Genomic DNA, 6,285 nt, shown 5'->3' with positions numbered 1-6,285 from the left:
GGAAGCATTTTGTTGATGCCACTCACAGAAAAGAGTTGATGTGGAGATCTGTCTCCCACATAGGGGAAAACGGCAGGTAAGGATCAACTTATGATTTTCAAATTAAGTAAGGAAAGCAGAACTTTAACTCTTGAACCTTGAAAGAACATTTTTAGGGAAATATTCTACATATATAAAGTTATCCAAAACCTTCATATGTGTGTCTGTGCAAGACAGACAACCATGCCATTTTAATTTTAGTAATTTTGAAAGAGCAATAAAAGTTTCGTGAGTTATAGACTAGTAGGAAAAAAGTAAATTAAGCCTAAAACTATTGCTTTAAATTCCCCCTTCTCCAAAGGAGTTAAATGTAAATATAAGAATAATTCAACCAAACTGGTTGCCCCGCAGGCAAGTCTGACTCCCAGCTGCCCTGCTGGGGTTTGTGAGCCTGTAGACCAGCACAAGAGCAGCTCACCATTGCTTTCTCCCAGGAGCACAGGTGGGGGCAGGGGAGGGGGGGGCAGCGGGGTTGGAGTTGCTGATCTTGCAGTCAGCCTTTCCGCACTTCCCAACAGCCTGACTAGGGCTTTGGTGAACATCAAATAGTATTGAATAAATATTTTCATATTTTGAGAAGAGCATTTCAAGATAATCAGATAATAAGATCCCAGAGCTACCTCTTAAAAACTGAAAATGTACCAAACTCTGAATTTGAGAGAATTAACTAGATAGGAGGCTGGATCGATTTATTTGAAAATTACACAAAAGAGATTTACAAGTGGAAAAAATACAGGTATTCTATAAACTTTCACCAATGTTTCTATCAGAAAAAACCTCAAGCATACAGTGTACACGAAATCCTCTTTACTCTCTCTGTTATGGTCTTATCTGAAAATGCATTAACTTCACTTATTAATCTACATTCAAGGATGTTGACAATCTCTGATTTTTGTAGACTGGGCATGGCAGTGCACAGAACAGCACACGCTCTGCTGCTAAGCCAGTTAAGCAAATGGGCCAACTTCAACAGATATAAATCCCATCACTTAAAAATGTTATGCTAAAATCCTTGTATATAAATTTTACATTTCTAACTGAATAATTCCAGGCTTATAAAATCTTTGATCATCGGGTCCTACATTTACCACTTTGCAATCTACAAAAAAAAAAAAGACATTTATTTGAATTCTTATTTAAAGTGGCATTGTTATAACTCATTTTATTTAAAATATTAAGACATGGTATACATTTATTCTTAGTCAGTTTCTTCTCAAGGTGAAGATAACTCTTTATAAATGTCCTAAAGAAATATAGTAGCTTTCTGTTCACTCTTTGCAAATAAAAAGGGTGGATCGTTCCACTACTGACACTTTTAAAAAATATAAAAGAATTAAAATATAATAAAATAAAATATTAAGACGTGTTTAGAAAATTAGTGATATTTCCTTAGTTAAATAAAGCATTTACTTTTTTACTAGAGAGCAAAACCATTTTGTATAAGAATATACTAACAGTATATTCAAAGGAGTTACATAGACAGATTTTTTTTCATCCAGCAGTTATAGATTTTCAATTACTGTAATTGAAACCATGGCCAATATCACCTGAAAATGGAAATCTATATTTTACATTTACTAATCTGGCAAGGTAGAAAACTAGACTTGGGTAACCACTTGGAAAGAAACAGCAGAATCTTTTAAAAATTAAAGTATGCATTTAAAATCCATGAGCAAGGGTTTTATATATTGCTTCATAAAAATACTGCTCATCCTGGATACACTACTGGTATTCATTCTTTAGATAAAACCCTTGAAAAACATCTCTCTAATTTCATATCCTACAGCATCAGTTAGGCTTGAGTTAAAAAATGCTGCTTGCTTGAGGCAATCTTGTCCCAAAGGGCTCAGGCAACAACTGTAGTTAGGGTGTCGTTAGGTTTTCATTCACACGGTCCTAGGTACCAACAGAACGGAAGTGCCTGGTTCTGGTTCAGCACCTTCCTCACAATGGCTTTTGCGTTTGAGCTTCTTCTTGCTCCATCCCTTTGAAGGTCTTCCTCTTTTTAACTTATCCTTTCCTTTATCAAACATGACAGACACTCTTTTCTAGGGGGTGATCTTTGCTGAGGTAAACCTGGTGGTATAGCGGGTGACACCTTGGGCTGCTAACCAAGGACCAGTGGTTTCAATTCATTAGCCACTGCTTCAGAGAAAATTAGACATTCTACTCATGCAAATAAACCATTACTGTCTCAGAAACCCACAGAGGCCGTGATACACTGTCCAATCTGGTCATTTTGAGTCAGAATCGACTAAATGGTAATGAGTTTGTTTGGGATTTTCCTGATAACATGTCTAAAGTATGTCAGACAAAGTCTGGTTGACATCTAGAGTATTTTATACGACTGGAATGGCTGAGTAAATATTATATTTTAAATTTTCATAGCTCTATAAAGTAGATCATTTTACCAAAACCATTTCAAAGGCAAACTTGAAGTGCAGAGAATAAGTTACCAGACAAAGTTAACAGAATTAAAATGATTGGATCCATGTTGAAACGCAAGCTATTGATCTCCAAAGTTTGTATTTTTAATCTGCAAATGAGAGGGTAAATCATGATGTATCATTACAAGGCTCTCAGTTGACACATGCATGCTCCTTCCAAAAAGACCTGTCAAAACTGTCACTGTGGTGAGTGAAGGATGGCAGACACTCTCAGTAATTTATTAGTCTTAGTCTCATTAGGATGTTTTAAATTATTTTTGGAAAAGGTCTTAACAAAACGCTGGCTTCTCAACAAACGTGTACATAAGCAAATGTGGGGAAGAAAGCTGATGGTGCCCGGCTATCAAAAGATATAGCATCTGGGGTCTTACAGGCTTGAAGATAAACAAGCGGCCATCTATCTCAGAAGCAACAAAGCCCAGATGGGAGAAGCACACCAACCTGTGTGACCACAAGCTGTCGAGGGGATCAGGTATCAAGAATCAAAGAACAAAAAAATCATATCATTGTAAATGTGGGTGAGTACAGAGTGGAGACTCAAAGCCCATCGGCAGGTAACTGGACACCCCCTTACTGAAGGGTTGTGGGGAGGAGATGAGCCAGTCAGGGTGCAGGGTAGCAATGATGAAACATATAATTTACCTCTAGTTCTTAAATACTTCCTCTCCCCACTATCATGATCCCAATTCTACCTTACAAATCTGGCTAGACCAGAGGATGTACATAGGTACAGATAGCAACTAGAAACACAAGGAATCCAGGACAGATGAGTCCTTCAGGACAAGTGGTGAGAATGGCGATGCCTGGAGGGTGGAGGGAATGTGGGGGGAAAAGGGGGAACCGATTACAAGAATCTACATATAGCCTTCTCCCTGGGGGATGGACAGTAGAGAAGAGGGCGGGGGGGGGGGACATCCAACAGTGTAACATGTGACAAAGTAATAATAACTTATGAATTATTAAGGGGTCATGAGGTAGGGGAGTGGGGCGGGAGGAGTAAAATGAGCAGCTGATATTAAGGGATCAAGTGGAAAGCAAATGTTTTGAGAAGAATGATTGCAACAAATGTACAAATGTGCTTGACACAATGGATGGATGTATAGATTGTGAAAAGAATTGTATGAACCCCCAATAAAATGATTTAAAAAACAAAGCAAAACAAAAAACCACTGGCTTCTCAAAGGATATGCTTGGCCAGCTAAATTCAGAGGAGAGAAGCGAGGTGAGAAGGCTGTAGAGACCATTTTGGGTGATTTTGAAGGTGTAATTTTGCTAAGGATTCCCTTGATAACTAAAGTCTGCTCCAACTTCCTCTCTAGTTGTTTTTAGGTATTGGAAAGTTTTTTTTTCTTTCTTTATTGATCCACAGTGACTCGGTGTGAAGGAGTTAAAGTGCCCCGTAGAGTAACTTGACAGTAATCTTTATAGAAGCCTGGGAAGCTTGTACCTGGCTCCTGCAGAAAAGTTGGGTAGGTTCAACCTGCCACGTTTTTGTGGGTTTTTTTTTTTTTTTTTTGACAAGCAGAGGACTGCTTAACTGTTTAACTGTTTGTTCCTTTTGCCCCTGCCCCGCCCCACCTTTTTTTCTTGCCATTGAGTCAATTCCAACGCATAGTCACCCTGTGGGTTTCTGAGATCATAAATCTTTACAGGAGTAGACGACTCGTCTTCCTTCCAGGGAGCAGCTAACTGATGCTTTGAGTCTAATCTGCCAATTCCAGATCTACTAATAGTATTGAGCAAGCTCAAAATATTTGTCTTTTCGAGATGATTTGTGGATTGAATTACCCTTCTAAGGATTATAGGGACACTGAGTGGATATGACATTTTAGTTTATTTTATTTACTTTTTATTTTATCAGATAAAATTCACTGATTCCAGGGATTTGGGTGGGGCTGCCTTTGGAATTATTATTTATCCTATCACAGAAATTATTCACAAACAAAACAAAACCTAGCAAATAAAAATATACCACCTCCAATGAAATCTGAATTTAACAAACCATGTAAAATATACAAGACGTTTATGGTGTTAGGAATGTTAGATCCATTTGCTTCCCATATTAGCCTTTTCACTGTCCAGATTAAAGCAGGTTCCTGTATTTGTCTTCCACATTTTGTCATTATGTGATTATATAGTGATGGAATTGTTAGCATAAGAAAAATTGAATGGCCCTAATTCAGCATCGTGGACCAGTTACCATGGTGAAATACAGTACAGGCGGCCCAGGCTAACTTATCTGAGGGAAACATCCTCTCGGGCCTCGGGCACTCCACTTGGTAAATACGCTCATTCTGTGGCTGGGCAAAGCGGAGTCAGATACTGGTCTAACTGAGCCATTGAGTTATCTTCTGAGATAAAATTGTAGAATTATTATAATATGTGAAGTAATTAATAGGAGTATGAATTCCCAAGAGAGTGAGATCAGGAGAAGCTACCATACAGAGATGAGAAAGTTCACTGATTACCTCACGCTGTTAAAATCTACTGTATCTGTGTGTGTGTGTGTGTGTGTGTGCTTCTTTTATCACCTGACTAGAATGTAATTCCCATTGGAGCAAGAACCTTGTCTGAATCCTTCATGACTTTATCCACCTTACATGAGATATTAAAAAAATCAACTAAGGCATTCATTTAGTTCTTGTAATGTTAGCTAATTTGTTTTGAAATTCCACAAATATGATCTTGAGAAGCTTATTATAGAAAGGAAAATTATCAATACATATACCCCAATTTATTTCTGCCTCTCCAGAAACTTCTTTAAGAATAGCATATTGTGACATCCCAAACAAAAATGAAACCCATCAAGTCCGTTCTGGCTTGAAGTCCATTTGTAGTGACCCTCTAAGAGGAAATAGAGCTGTTCCATATGGCTCCCAAGGCCGACAATCTTCACGAAAACGTACTGCCACATCTTCTTCCCTTGGTTCAGCCACCACCCTTTCTAGTGAGCGGCCCAGTGCTTAACCATGGCACTGCGGGGCCTCTTCTGCAGAATTGACATAGTTGTTTACTTTCTTGATATGCTTAATGCTGACATTTGTCTTTAAAATATAGATATTTCCTTGAATCATTAACCAAATCAAAACAACTCATTGTCATTAAATCAATTCAAATTCTTGGAAACCCTGTTTCTCAGACTGTAAATCTCTATGGCGCAGTAGCTGGTGGGGTAGAACTCCGGACTTTGTGGTCAATAGCCTAATGTCTACCCCACTGGGTTACTAGAGCTTCTTGATTTTTACTAACAAGTGCGTTACTTTACTCTAGTCCTGTTAAAATGTGTCATGGATCTAGGTTTTCTTGCCACTAGATGTGGCTGTGTGACACAGTTCTTATCAATGTCATGTAACCAGTAATATTCTCCTTGAAGTTCCAGGAAAGTTATTCTTTTTCAGCTAAAAGAAATGAAATTATTTCTATTTGTTCATCATGTTGTTGTTGTTGTTCATCATCTCCCCGTCTTATTTCTGACGGGATAGACTATGAGCTCAGTTCATGGGTGGAGAGTAGACATTTTCTTTTTTCCCCCCAAATCCCGAAAGCAACGCTTTCACACAAACTCGCTGGCGTCCTGGTTCTGGAGGACCTGTGGAATCCTCACTGGGCATGCGCTGTGTCCTGTCACTTGAGGAAAAGGAACTCATTCATGTTTCTATCACATGCAGATGGAGTTATTCCTATGGTTCTACTGATTAGTCTAATTCAATCCCTTGAAATTGTAAATAAATGATATCACAAGGTCAATGACATTAAATTCTGAAATCATATTATTTTTATTCCAACGTGTGCGGATTAC

The 6,285-nt window shown here is 38.3% G+C and overlaps 1 non-coding gene across 1 annotated transcript; it reads left to right on the top strand.

The window, feature by feature from the left end:
• Positions 1-1,224: 1,224 nt before the first annotated feature.
• On the top strand, positions 1,225-1,354 carry LOC142425245 (small Cajal body-specific RNA 24). Its single transcript, XR_012779594.1, has one exon.
• Positions 1,355-6,285: the final 4,931 nt, after the last annotated feature.

This window comes from Tenrec ecaudatus, chromosome 13 (assembly GCF_050624435.1).
Source record: "Tenrec ecaudatus isolate mTenEca1 chromosome 13, mTenEca1.hap1, whole genome shotgun sequence".
Classification (NCBI taxonomy): Eukaryota; Metazoa; Chordata; class Mammalia; order Afrosoricida; family Tenrecidae; genus Tenrec; species Tenrec ecaudatus.
This window is presented reverse-complemented; position numbering and strand designations above follow the sequence as displayed.